The sequence below is a fragment of the Apodemus sylvaticus genome, chromosome 18 (genome assembly GCF_947179515.1).
Source record: "Apodemus sylvaticus chromosome 18, mApoSyl1.1, whole genome shotgun sequence".
Classification (NCBI taxonomy): Eukaryota; Metazoa; Chordata; class Mammalia; order Rodentia; family Muridae; genus Apodemus; species Apodemus sylvaticus.
Window position 1 is genome coordinate 32,079,234 of NC_067489.1, and position 14,979 is coordinate 32,094,212.

A 14,979-nucleotide genomic window follows, 5' to 3' on the forward strand; every position below is an offset into this window, starting at 1 on the left:
TTTCTTTTTTTTTTTTTTTTTGTATTTGGATTTGGTTTTTTTCGAGACAGGGTTTCTCTGTGTAGCCCTGGCTGTCCTGGAACTCACTCTGTAGACCAGGCTGGCCTTGAACTCAGAAATCTGCCTGCCTCTGCTTCCCAGAGTGCTGGGATTACAGGCGTGCGCCACCACCGCCCGACTAAATTGGGAGTTTCTTATACATAAATATATTTGGTTAAGTATTCAAGTATAAGAGTCATGCTTTACCAGATACTTGGAAGAGTAGGTGCTGGGCAGATGCGAGGGACTCCCACCGTTTATAGAGTCTATGGCAGAGAGGAAACACAGCTGGGATGCTGTGAGAGCTAGCTGGAAAAGATTGGCTCAGCGGCGACAGTGAGAACTGACCTGAGCAAGACCCGCTGGGACTTGGTGCAGAGGCCTGGCAGGGTGGTTTTCTTTGATAATTATTAATTATTTAACACTACAAGCAGTCACCACAAACATGAGGGCCTAACTCTCGCTGCCCTCGTAGGAAGGATTTAGGTCAGGAATCAAAGTCCTGTCCCAGGAGAAGAGACTGAGCTCCTCCGAGAAAGGGGCCATGGGACTTATGGTGGGCAGTGCTCAATGCTGACTCCCTAAACCTAACCCTAACAATAACCTAACCCTAACCCTAACCCTAAACCCTAAACCCTAACCCTAACCCTTAACCCTTAACCCTAACCGTAACCCTACCCCTAACCCTAACCTAACCCTAAACCCTAAACCCTAACCCTAAACCCTTAACCCTAACCGTAACCCTACCCCTACCACTAACCTAACCCTAAACCCTAAACCCTAACCCTAACCCTTAACCCTTAACCCTAACTGTAACCCTACCCCTAACCCTAACCCTAACCCTACCCTACCCCTACCCCTAACCCTAACCCTAAACCCTAAACCCTAACCCTAACCCTAACCCTTAACCCTACCCCTACCCCTACCCCTAACCCTAATCCTACCCTACCCCTACCCCTAAACCTACCCTACCCCTAACCCTAACCCTTAACCCTACCCCTACCCCTACCCCTACCCCTAACCCTAACCCTAACCCTAACCGTAACCCTACCCTAACCCTAACCCTAACTCTAACCCTAGGGAGTTCCAGAAAACCCTTCTCAAACTGATGTCCCCAAGGAGACTGGAGTTTCAGAAACCAGGCTTCTGAGAGAATTATTAATTGGTGGAGGTTGGGAAAACAAAGACAGGAAGCATCCAGCTTACTTAGAATGTTCAGTAGTAGAGGGAAGTGGCTTTAGATAAAGTTCATTAACCAGGCCTGAACCACTCCCTGTATCTCAGGACATAGTCAACATGTTCCCCGTAGCCAGGATACAAAATACTATGTCATTCATACTGTGAGACCCAAAGAATCTCCAAACAATCCTTTTCTGTTGTCACCGATGCTCACCACTTTCTTTTGTGTTTATTTATCTTTCTTAAGATTAGCAGCCTGACCCTAACTATACATAACTGTTTCTTCTGCTGCTTGAAAAGATAGCCCCAGATTAGGTTGAGCTGCCCACAATCACCAAACACCATACAAGCATCTAAATGCATGCTGACTAGAGATAGTCAAAGGAACTGACCTGCCTAAAGGGCCTTCCACAGATTCGGAAGGAATTAAGTTAAGTGTTCTCTTTGGATTCCCAGCCTACAGAGAAGCTCGGCAGCAGATAACAGCACATCTTTCATCTCACTGCGACTTCCTGTGGGGGATGGGAGTGAAGGATACTCCCTCCTCCTTGCCCAGACTCTAATGCAGTCCTTTTAAACCTTTCTAATACTGTGACCCTTTAATACAGTTCCTCAGGTGGTGGTGGCCCCCAACTATAAAATTATTCTTGCTGCTACATCATAACTGTAATTTGCTAGCTATGAATCATAACATAAATATGGGATATTTCCAGTGGTCTTAGGCCATCCCTGTGAAAGGGTCGTTTGATCCTGAGGGGTTGTGTTTCATAGTTGATGCAAATGTATCTGCTCAACCCAGACTGCTGTGAGCCCACACAAGTCAGGCACCTGAAGCCTGATCCATGGAGTCCGCCCTGCCCCTTCCCCGTGAGGAGAAACACTGTGGAAGAGAAACACAGCAAAACAGTCCTGAAGAGACTGACTTCTGGATCTACAAGGTCCAGGGTCTTTCTCTTCATAATGGTTCCGTATGATGTTCGGAACATTCTTGGTCGGTTGGCTTGTTTTGGAGAAAGTCTCCTGTTGCCAGATGGCCCAAATCTTTCCTACGGCCTAGGATAATCTTGAACTTCTGATCTTCCAGCTTACACTTTCTAGGCACTGGGACTGCATGTGTGCACCACCATACCTGACAGACCCTTCAGAATATTTAGCTTCTTTGACAATTTTCATTTTTCAAACTCTGTTTACCTTTTAGTCAAAACTTTATATGTGTATCGAGTTTATTGAACTTCAAGAATTCCATTACTGGTATTAGAAAAACAATCTATACATTTTATTATTTACAGATCACTGATCCAAAATCACATATAGTAATGAAAGCTAGACGATCAAGGGCTTTCTATAAATAATGTAATTATTAATAATCACATGTTTTAATGCATGTTCAAACAAATCGGAATAGCAGCTGTACTTGTATATATTTTGCATTTCCTGAAACTATTTTAATCCAAAAAAAAAAAAAAACAACCAAGATTTAGAAAGGAAATTATGTTTAAGGAAAGAATGAATATCTAATCCAACCTAGAGTCTGCTATATTTGGACTTTGAGGGAAGGTGCTGATTTTTCTAGCAAAATTGGAAACCATTTCTTAAATGAATTTTTAGACAAGGGGAAGGATTTTCTGATTATGCTTTGGCGAGCAGTCGTCTTCAGAAGATTAAGCCTTCCGTGTATTTTATTGATCTAGCCTGTGCAACATGTGCAGAAGATTAAGCCTTCCGTGTATTTTATTGATCTAGCCTGTGCAACCTGTTCAGCATGAATCAGTGCCTCTATTGTGGTCCTTTTAAAAGACGCTAACAATGGATTTAATGCATTAAGGAACAATAAAGATTGTGCAAACTAGCCAATTAAAAAGGACAAGTGAGCTGTGCCAGATGTCAATTTCATTTTCAAGTCACACAGTAAGATCTTCCTGGGATGTGAGCGTGCTGGAAGCCAGTCCCTTGAAGGTGACCGCGACGTCTTTCTGTTGACTCCCCTCCACACCGCACCCTTCATGTTAGCCAGTACTTAGCACCCTGGTCCTTGTGTGCATCCAAATGCAAACCATCACCAATGGAAAAACAAAACAGAAATCCCCACCACATCCAACCATACTTACAGAGCATTTGCAAGAATTCCTCTCTTGCCTCTTCTTTCCACAAGAGTGGGACCATAGTGAGACACAGGCCTTGGGAACAAAATTTGAGGATGCATAAATAAATAAATAAATAAATAAATAAATAAATAAATAAAACAAATGCCCTCCGTTACCCCGACACACACACATTAGTGCAATGCTTAAAAATAAAATCTAAGCCAAGCAGTTGAGGCACATCCCGCCTCCCCTCCCCTTTCTTTCAGCTTTTAGGAATTTGATTTTCCTTCCATCTTTTTCCCTTTGCTCAGCTGTCTGCAGAGCAGCGCAGGACCACTCAGTGGTGGCTCCACCCACTCGGTGGCCTGCGCTGTGGGAGCTGCTGACCAGTCCTCAGTGGCTGGCAGCTCGCTCATTCAAGTCGTCCGTGGGGAACTGCTGGATGGGCACAGAGGGCACCTGCACACCTTCAGACCAGTCGGCCACCTCAGGCTGGGCAGCAGTGACCTCAGGAGCTGGTGCGGTCCGTTCTCCCTGGAAGTCCTTCTTGGTCACGGCCTTCTCAGCAGCAGCCTGCTCCTCCTCCTCAATCTCCTCTGGGTCTCTGTGGAAGTGAAGATCAGGCATAACCTCCCATGGATGCTCGCGGGAGATAATACCTCACATGCGCATGCGCAGTACTTCCCGGGGCCAGCATCCACCACATCAGCAACACTGAGCTCCCTTGTTGCATGGGATGGCCGTGTCCACATAGCGCAGGGGAGAATCTGTGTCACACCGAACAATGGTGGGCAGGTTCGTCCAGGAACACGGGCCAGCGAGCTGTGTTGAAGTTTGCTGTTGTCACAGGAGCCACTCCAATCGCTGGCCGCTTCACACCTGGGTCTTTCACTAACCAGATCCAAGCAGCCTTCAGGGAGCCACCCACGGCTTCTAGTGGTGACTGCTTCCGGCTGACCACCAGCCGCTCACAGAGGCCTCTTATGTCAACCTGCCCACCATTGCTCTGTGTAACACAGATTCTCCCCTGTGCTATGAGGCACAGCCCCTTAATCCCAGCAGTTGGGAGACAGAGGCAGGCAGAGCTCTGTGAGTTCAAGGTCAGCCTGGTCTAAATTCCAGGCCAGCCAGGACTACATAGTGAGACTCTGTCTTAAAAAAAATAAATAAATAAAATAAAGCTTAAAAAAATCTAGTGCCAAAAGCTTACAAGTTAAATGTTTGCTTTTAGATTGGTTTGTTTTTTACATTGATTATATGTTGGAGTGTTTTGCCTGCCTGCATATACCTCAGGTGTGTGCCTGATGCCCATGGAGGCCAGAAGAGAACACTGGATCCCCTGCGACTGGAGTAATAGATACTTTAAGCCGTGTGGGTTCTGGGGACCGAACTCAGGTCCTATCCAAGAACAAGGGCTTTTTAACTGCTAAGGTGTCTCTCCAGCTATAAACACACACACATTCACTCACACACACACCCTCACACTCACTCACACACACACTCTCTCATACACACATACACACTCGCACACACACTCACTCACACTCATACACACACTCATATACTCACACTCACACACTCATATACTCACGCTCATACTCTCTCACACACTCACACACATTCTCACACACTCTCACACACTCTCACACACTCACATACACACTCACACACACTTACACACTCACACACACACTCTCACACACACTCTCACACACATACTCTCACACACAAAACACAACTTTTTTTTTTTTCCGAGATAGGGTTTCTCTGTGTAGCCCTGGCTGTCCTGGAACTCACTCTGTAGACCAGGCTGGCCTCGAACTCAGAAATTCGCCTGCCTCTGCCTCCCAAGTGCTGGGATTAAAAGTGTGAGCCACCACCGCCTGGCTCACACACAACTTTTAAGTGAGATTCAACTCTCACAGCCTTCCCTCCTGAGCTCCATTTCAACCACAGCTCTGGCCAATGGAACTTTGTTGTTTGATTTTGCTTTTTGAAAGAGGACTCTGGGTGGCTTCTTTTTGTTTAGTGCTAGGATTTCTGAGACAGAGTCAGGATGATTGCTTGAGTTTGAGTTCTGAGTCAGGCGGTAACACAGCAAGCCCTTGTCTTAAACCAAACACAAGCAACCAACAGGACCTATTTTCGTTCTTTAATGCTTGCCACAATTCACCATGAAAATCTGTTAGAGCTGGTTCTTTCTGTTGTGGACGGATATTAGTTATTGATTTAGTTTCAGCAACAGATACAGACCTATTCTCGTTATATGATCATCTCTGTGGGAGTTTTGTTGAATTACATTTTTCAAGGAATTGGTCCTTTTCGGTAAATCATTAAATTTTTGAGCAAAGTGTTATTTATATATTCCTCATTTATTCTTTGATATCCTTAGAGTACAGAATGGCATCCCTTCATTTCTGATCTTTGTACATTTTACACCCCCCCCCCCGAGTGTGTGTGTGTGTGTGTGTGTGTGTGTGTGTGTTCATGTGCATGGAGTCCAGAGTCTTCAGGCACACCATCCTTTTCCTTTGAGGTCGGGTCTCTCATTGTCTGGGAACTGATCAGCTATGCTAGGCTGCCCAGCCAGTGAGTCTAGGAAGCCACTGAGTGCCGGGGATCTTTCTACCTCTACCTCTGAACATTTTTATGTGGATTCTGTGGCTTGAACTGGAGTTCGAATGTTTTCAGGGTAAGAACTATACCAAACGAGCCATCGCCCTAGCCCTGGTTTTGTTCTTGAGAACCAGCTCACACACATATGTGCAACAATGCAAAGCAGGTTGTCTGAAAACACAGTTACAGAGTATGTAAACACAACAGAAATATTCTTCAGCTGGCTTGCACGACATTACAGTTAAAGGCAGCCATCTCTTCCCAAATATAAGCTGAGAGAGCAACTGAAGACGGAAGACACATTGGGCGGTGCTCCCCTCAGCCACCGTTGCCATCCAGATTTTTTTAAATGGGAAGTAACAATAACTCTGTTGTCAGAGTGATGTCAGTTATCAGAGGCAGGATTCTGAAGATGATCAGTAGTGATGGAGGTGAGGAAGCTAAGCACTCAAAAACTCGCTGAGAAAGTCAAAACTCTATAGAGTCAATATTACATACTTATCTGTACATGAAGACATCTCTGGTCCTAGAATTTATTTACAAAAGAAAACAATAAGGAGGACATTATTCTAAAATGAAAGTAGCTACTAAGCTACTCAAATAAATAAAAGTTTCAGAAGCATTATTTCGCTTAGATCCTTCTTATACATTTCAAAAGAACATGAACCAACCCGGAATTACACACGAGGAGCTACAGGTGTGGTTTGTCTCCACGTGTCTTTCCTTCCCCTGCTATAGTTAAATAAATAGATCAGCAGTGCTATTACTCACACAATAATAATTTGCAGCCCGGAAGGCCTTTTCCCAAATGCCATCTCATTCGTCAACGTGGGAAGAAGTGGCAGAGGAAACGACAGAAGCCAAGGTTGTAAAGCACTGCTCTCCACGAACTACAGCCAACCTATAAATACTAGGGTTTTTTGTTTGTTTTTGGGTTTTTATGTTTTTTGTTTTTTGTGGCTATCAAGTGCACGGTAGTGCATCCACTGTGGATAGATAAGTGAGTGTTGCACCTATGTGTAGGGAGGGGTGAGGGGGAAGAGGGATGCAGCTGCGGATGACTGAGAGCATCAGGACCAGAAGCCAGAATCCTCTCTTAAGTCTGAAGACTACGCGTTAAGAGCAATCAATGATGACGTCAGCAACAATCGGGACAACCACCATGAGGACGCTGAGGACCAGGGTGCTGATGTTCAGTCACTTGGCAGTGGAGGCGTGGGCCTGGGCTCCAGTCACATCACCCACCATCTTCCGGTCCCTAGACTTCACAGAGTAGACATAGGCAGTGCAGCCCAGGCAGCAGAAGTCACTGAACAGGGACCAGACCACATGGTCGGGCACGAGACCTCTCTGGGCACGTGGATCCCAGCCGTTCTGACAGAAGCCGATGGATCGATCCATCGATCGATCGTGGGGCGCCCCCAGCTCAACCACCTCATATTCCTCCTCGGTAGTTTGGGGGTTTTCCACCACCGGCAGAGGTAATGAAGGCTTGAGAAGTGTGGTTCATGGTGCCGAGCAAAAGCAGTAGTGAAGGGCAAAGGATGGAGAGAGAGCTCCGAGGGTCTAAATACTAGTTCCGAAGGCTGAATCCCGTGACCCCTTCCCCGCATGCGCGCAGCGCCCCCCATCTTGCCGTTCTCCTTGCAACCTTGGTGAACGAACACCTTGACCTCATTCCGTCTCACCGTAATAGTTTGTAATGGAATTAGACCGGAACCAAGGTGTTTTGTTTTGTTGTGGTTGTTGTGATTGTTGTGGTTGTTGCTCCTGGCACTGTCCTACTATGCAACCCAAGTTAGTGGTAAACTCAAAATCCCCTTGCCTCTTCTTTCTAGGCGCTAAGATTCCAAACACATACTATCTTGCTAAGTCAGTGGGGCTCCAACTCCTACTCCTCCTCCTACTCCTCCTCCTCCTCTTCCTCCTCCTTCTCCTCCTCCTCTTCCTCCTCCTCCTCTTTATCCTCCTCCCCTCCTCTTTCTCCTTCTGTTCCTTCCCTTGCTCTTTCTCCTTCTCCTCTTTCACCTTCTCCTCCTTCATCTCCTCCTCTTTTTCTTTCTTTCTTTTTTTTGTTTTTTGTTTTGTTTTGTTTTGTTTTTTAAGACAGGGTTTTTCTATGCAGCCCTGGCTGTCCTGGAACTTGGTAGACCAGGCGGGCCTCGAGCTCACAGATCCTCGTGCCTCTCTCTGCCTTCCTCTGCTGGGATAAAAGGTGTGTGCTTCCACTATCTGGCTTTTGTCTTCTATTTTATAACATGCATGCTTCACTAGGTATCCACCCCAGAAGAGCTAAAGATTGGTGCAGAGAAGCGTATTTGCACAGATCTAAACCATAAACCAGAAGAGACTGGTCCATTCTACCTGGCTTCCACGAGACGTCTGCACATGAGGAGATTATGAATGAAGTCCATGCCGTATCGTAAACTTACTTCGTAAACTTACTTAAAACATTATGTGGGGTAGGATCAGGGAGTGAATTTTGTAGATGTAATGTCAAAAGATAAAGTGGGTGGGACACACCTGAATCTTAACCTATAAAGAAAAATAAATAAATAAAGCGCTGTGAATTCTTTCCCTAGTCCCCTCTGTCACCAAAGGCTCTCCATGATTCTGATGCATTTTGGTTTTGCTTTTGATGATTAAAGACTCTTTAGCCTGTTGTTAATACCAAGGGTGTTCACACCTTCCAGCGCTGGCTGGCTTCGTTCGAGGCTGAACTATCATGCAAAGTGGCTACTCAGATAACAGTATAGAGTTGAATAAGAACTCTATCTTTTTGTTCGTCTCAAATGCTACAAATTCATGACCGATTTTGTGTTTTCTAGAAATGTATTTTTTTTTTTCTTGAAGAGTTTTAAAGCTCCAACTAAGCTTAGAAGGATTGCTACTGGAATTCCAGACGATCTGACTTTCTCAAGAAATCTTTAGACAAGTTTCTGGGGGTGGGGGGATTGAAGCGGTGGAAAGGGCTGAAACAGGGGCGGCATCCTGAAGAGCTCCTCAGACGCCCCGCCCCTCGCTGTGTCTCAAGGGACCGTCCATCTGTTCACGCTGTCTGACACTCTCTGAAACCAAACCTGCTGTGACCAACTTGGCTCAGTGTGAGAAACTGTCAGCTGGCTCCAGAATATAATAATGTTCCTCCTCCAGGTACCTTAACACAGTACCTTAGTACTGTTAGCATTTCCTCGAGGCTCCGCCCAACAGCCACCTAGCAACAGCCAGGTAGCACCTGGCTGGAGTGTAAAAGGTCTCTTCTTCTTTTTCTTTTTTCTTCTTCTTCTTCTTCTTCTTCTTCTTCTTCTTCTTCTTCTTCTTCTTCTTCTTCTTCTTCTTCTTCTTCTGCTTCTTCTTCTTCTTCTTCTTCTTCTTCTTCTTCTTCTTCTTCTTCTTCTTCTTCTTCTTCTTCTTCTTCTTCTTCTTCTTTGTCGTCGTCCTCTCCGTCTTCTTCCTTCTTTTTCTTTTCTTCTTCCTTTTCTTCTTTTCTTCTTTTTCTTCTTCTTCCTTTTCTTCTTTTTTCTTCTTCTTCCTTCCTTCCCTCTCTCCCCCTCCCTCCCTCCCTCCCTCCCTCTGTCCACGTCTCCCCTCCTCCCCACCCCTCAGCTCTCTCCCCCCTCTGCTCTTTCCCTCCCTTTCCCCTCCCCCTCTTTCTCCTATCTGCTCTCTCCCCCTCTCTGCTCTCTCTCCCCCTCTTCTCCCCCCCCCCCGTCTGCTCTGTTCTTTCTCTCCCTCTCCTTCTTCCCCTCCTCTCCTATCTTCTCTCTCCCTCTCTCTCCCTCCCTCCCACTTCCTCCCTCTTTCTGTTATCTCCCTCTATCTCTCTTTTCTCACCTGTCCTCGGCCGGCCCTTCCCCCTCTTTCTCTCTCCTCTCTTTCTGTCCCTCTCTGTCTCCCTTTCTCTGCCTCTATCCCACTTCTCCAGGTCCCAAATACACGCCCTTTTATATTAGGCCTGTCACATGGTTTGGTTGTTCAGGGGACACCTTGGTAGGGCCGGCCAAGGCCCCCTCAAGTCGCCGTTTTATAAAACACAGTTACAGTAGCATCTGAAGATGCTAAAAGCAGGCTGTTTGTACATTTACAGTTACCCTCTTGGTCATTAAATACTGAGAATAAGTTCAAGGAAGAATGATGAAGGAGGGTTAGTGTTCTGTAATTATAATTAATTTCAAAGTTTTTATTTACCCCCTGCCCTAAAATTCCTCTTTAGCTGTGTGGTATGGGGGTGGGGGGGATCAAATTTAAATATAAGGGGAGAAGAAGTGGTTTTATGGCCCAATACACATTACCCGGGTAGCACAGACTGTAACTTCCCGTTCATCCTACTACATCCTACTAAGAAAGAGCATTTACTCCAGGGACCAATACAATTAACTAAGGGGTAACTAACTAAATATTTAACCTTTTAAGTAAGTTGAAACAAGTAAACCAGCTAAGCCTTACTGACTCCTCTTTGTCTTAGCCTCTTGATAATCAAAATTCGTTTTCCAGGTGCTCACAGAACAATTTTCCCTCTTTCTGAAAATCATTCGGAAGGACACACCCAGGGGAAACGATTTGCATTTTGATAACATCCTTGGTCCCGTATTTTACTTCCAAAGCCTGTTATTGTGTTGCTTAGCTAGATTGATAACTGCTTCATTTCCAAGCCAAAAGACTTCTTTAACGTTACAGGGGATTTAATAGGTAATCCCAAGTGTTCCCCGAGGAGCCTAGAAACCAATTATGCTAACCCTGCTGTTTTAACTTGCAGGGGTCTCCCTTCCCCACCCCCACCCCCAGCCCTTTCCCCACCCCCACCCCCCACCCCCACCCCATCCCACAGTAAGTAGGCAGAATCTTGTTTTGTAAGTACCTAAGTGCCTTCCCCTGATTTTGGGAGTCCTGAGATCTGGTGAGATTTCCACTGATGTCCAATGGCTTACGGAGGGTAGGGCCAGCACTACACACACTGGAGAGCTAAGACCAACATCAACACGCCCGTTAAAAACGAAACCCACCTGATGTTCTCTGAATAAAGTCCGCCGGAGCCATTGTTCCGTCAGGAGATTAAAACTGTTAAAAACCGGAGGCGGGACGAGCTTCCTGTGGGCTCCAGAAGGGATAAGGCTCTCCCGAGAATAGGGATATCTACCACGGCTGCTGCACAATTGTCACAAAGGAAACCAGAAAAAGAAATGAGACTCCTAGCATCTAGTTGCCTCCCAAGTGGGACGGTGACACCTGGCTGGGTTGCTTCAGGCTCTCTGACTTTATAAAGCATAGTTCTCTCCAGGCTTTCCATCCCTCAGGTCCACAGGAAGTGAGGTCAAGTGAAGAATGAACTTCTAAACAGTATGTCTGTTGAAGTCTAGCAAATACAGAGGAACAACACAAATTATGAGCACACGGTGTGGTAAATTGTCACAATGTGAGGATGCCCATCTAAGTACCCAGGCCAAGGACGAAACCAAGGAGAAAATGTCCAACCTTTTCCTCATGTCTGACATAGTTGATGAAGCCGAACACTCCTTGTGTGTACTATTGTGCTTGTCATTGGATACGCTCTCTTGTCGAGGCTCCTTTGGGTCTTTTACTCTTCCGCATGTTAATGTATCTATGCTTTATGCGTAGACAGTAATTTCTGTATTCTGGTTGTCAATTGTCTGTTACACATTTTGTGACTATCTTCTGCCACCATGTTAGTGGGCCTTCCACCCCACAAAAGATATCCAGTGTGGTTGATCTTTGACAACTCCAGTGTTAGAGCACAGGCTCGCCCACTTAAGCTGTGGGAAAGCCAGGCCCCACAGCCTGAAGAGCTGAAGAGAGCAGGCAAGCTAGGAATCTTTTCGGCTCACTCTGAGACAGAGTTAAGCATCTGTGGCAGTAGGCTGTAACTCTAACAGGTCTTCATGTATGCTACCTGTATCTTCTCTGTCTCATACACTACATTGAACTAAACCGTATGATGGGAAGCTTCCTGCCAGCCCCCAAACTTAGAGTCTAATATTTACTTCTCTTCCTTTAGGGAGTCTCTCGGAAGACGCTTCCTTGCTCCCTCACACCTTGCTTCTCGTTCTGACTCTTTTAATTTATTAGTTTTTCAATTTTATGTGCATTGGTGTTTTGCCTGCATGTGTATCTGTGACAGTTTTGAGCAGCTGTATGGGTGCTGGGAATTGAACGTGGGTCCTCTGGAAGAGTTTTCAGTGCTCTCAACCTGAGGAGCCATCTCTCCAGCCGCCTCATTCTGACTCTCTTTCAAGCTCCTCTCCAGGTTTTAAGGGGAAGCCTCCCCTTTAAGGCTCCATGAAACAACTTAAAATATATTGCAGCATTTCCTCTCCTATGATATCCCGCCTCCAAGCTCCTTTTCTTAATAAATTACGTTTCTGAAGGGAATTAAGTGTCAACTCCTTTCTGGACTGACCCCTGCTATACTTACTTTGTCATTTTTAATACCAAGCTCATGAGGATGTAACTTCTACAGAAAATGTAGAATTGCTATCACATTTAAAGATAGAGTCCAATTCAGATATAGTTCTAAGTGTATACATGGGTCAAATTTCAACTTTTGCGTGTGACTATCCAATTGATATAGCACCATTAAATAAAAAGACTCATCATTTTCTATTGATCAGTAGTATTCCTTTGTCGAGGATCTAGTGTCACATACATGGTGCTTTTTTTTTTTGGACACTATCGGTTTGTGCCATTTGTCTGTCTTTGCACCAGGTATGTGCTTTGTTAATTTCTGTGGGAAAATAGAATCATGATGTCAGTGCTATAAGCATCCTGGTTTCTTTGTTTTTGATATTGTCTGGCTTCTCTCACCCCTTCGTATTTCCAGATAGCATTTAGAATCAGTTCTCAGCTGTCTCACACCCAACAGAAAACTTACCTCAATATCAATCGGGAGAACAGCTCAGTTTTCCCAGCAGTCTTTGTTCTGCTTAGATTCTCTTTTCCGATGTAACTGGTGTCTGGGTAGATGTTTTTCACGACTTTGTTATGTTTGTTCTTAAGTGGTTGACTTTAAACTATTTATTCTAGGTAGTGATATTCAATAATCCTTTGGTTATTACTGGTAGGTACAAATGCTATTAATGCTTTTCTCTGTTTGTTTGATTGTTTGTCTGCATTGATTTTGAGATTGGGGGGGGGTCTATGTTGCTAAGGCTGGCCTTGAATATCCTGGGCTCAAGTGATCCTCTTGTCGCTGCCTCCTGAGTAGCTGGGATCACAGTCACAGTCCACTCTGCCCTGCTACAAATGTTATTCACTTTTATTATTGTTGTGTGAGATGTTTTTGTTTTGTTGTTGTTGTTGTTTTGGTCTTTCAAGACCGTTTCTCTTTGTAGCCCTGGATGTCCTGGAACTCGCTCTGTAGACCAAGCTGGCCTCAAACTCAGAAATCCACCTGCTTCTGCCTCTGGAGTGCAGGGACTAAAAGAGTGTGCTATTCACTTTTATATGTAGATGTTGCTTACTTCTGCAGTCTAAAAGACTATATGTATACACATTTGGAATTTCTCTGTAATGTCATAGCATGTCATCTATGAAGCATTTTCTTTCTATCTAACCAGATCTGCGACCTCTTAACTCTCTCATTTCCTTCTCTCCTTTGGACTTCATACAATGATGAGCAGAGACAGCCCCAGAAAGAACTTGTATCTCACCTTGGTCCCAGAGATAAGTTTCAGACTTATCTCTGAAACATTTGTTGTATAATTTTTGTAAATGCATGTAATGTTAAAATAATCCCCATTTATAAATAACATACCTAAGATGCTCTTAGATAATCTTTTTCCTCCTAGTCTTCTGTTCTTTGGATAATACTTCTCCTTCATTGGATCATGGTTGGACTGTATATTCAAAAGAATACGGCAGAAATGAGGCGTGACTGCTGAAATGACATCATCAAAGGCATTTTGGCTTTCTCCTCATCTCTCTAGGGGATCTCTGTCAGATTGCTCACCTTGGGGAAAGCCCACCTCTGTGTCTGAGGAGACCCACACAGCTCGAATAAGACAAAACAGCACTTCCTGCAGTCACCATCCCATGCTAACTAGTCAACATATGCCTGCCCCACAGGTCTGCCAGCTCAAGTCTTGATGTAGCTGAGGCCCACCTGAAATACTGACCAGAATTCTGAGCTATCCGGAGTAAGAACTGCTAGCACACTCTGCTCTTAAACTCCCCAGTGGAGGAGACCATGTGCTTATTGTTTTGAGCCACAGTGTTCCGGAGATATCTGACCATGCAAGAACAGAAGCTATCATTCTCACTCCTATTTCATTAGGAACTCACATTTCAAGTGGCTGTTAGGTTTATCCAAATGCTTTTCCTGCATCTTGTAAGATGTTCATAACTCTTCATATTCGGCCCATATGCGAAGAGGATAAACTCTCAGAAGTGGAGTCCTGAATGCAAATACATTTTTAAAGGATTTTTTATTTTATTTTATTCTATTTTATTCTATTTTATTTTATTTTATGTATAGGAGTACACTGTAGCTGCCTTCAGAAGAAGGTATTGGACCCATTACAGATGGCTGCGAGGCACCATGTGGTTGCTGGGAACTGAACTCAGGTCCTCTGGAAGAGCACCCAGTGCTCTTAACCTCTGAGTCATCTCTCCAGCCCCCTGTAATACACATCTTAAATTTTGATAGACAAACTGTTCATTAGAAAAGGGTATGTCAATGTATTTTCCCACCACTGATGCTTGTTTCTTCATAGCCTTGACAACATAGTGATAGCAACTTACTGGTTTGTCAAATGATAGGTTTCAAAATATGTTTCTTTAAAAAGAGAATATACTTTCCAAGTTCGAGGCCAGCCTGGTCTGCAGGACATGCAGGGCTACAGAGTGAAACAGTCTTGAAAAACAGGGAGAGAGAAAGAGAGAGAGAGAGAGAGAGAGAGAGAGAATATACAAGGCCAGCAAGATGGGAAGATAAAGGTGCTTGCTACCAAGTATGGCGACCTGAATCTTCCACACATTGGAAGAAGAATCAACGCCCTCACAGTTTGTTCTCTGACCTTCACATGTGTGCTTGTCCTCACTTCCCCAC

General features: G+C 44.8%; 2 pseudogenes; both read right to left on the reverse strand.

Annotated features, from left to right (window-relative positions):
* Positions 1–3,518: 3,518 nt before the first annotated feature.
* Positions 3,519–6,019, reverse strand: LOC127668989 (40S ribosomal protein SA-like; annotated as a pseudogene).
* A 1,015-nt stretch (positions 6,020–7,034) lies between these two features.
* LOC127668990 (interferon-induced transmembrane protein 3-like) lies at positions 7,035–7,440 on the reverse strand (annotated as a pseudogene).
* Between the last annotated feature and the right edge of the window lie 7,539 nt (positions 7,441–14,979).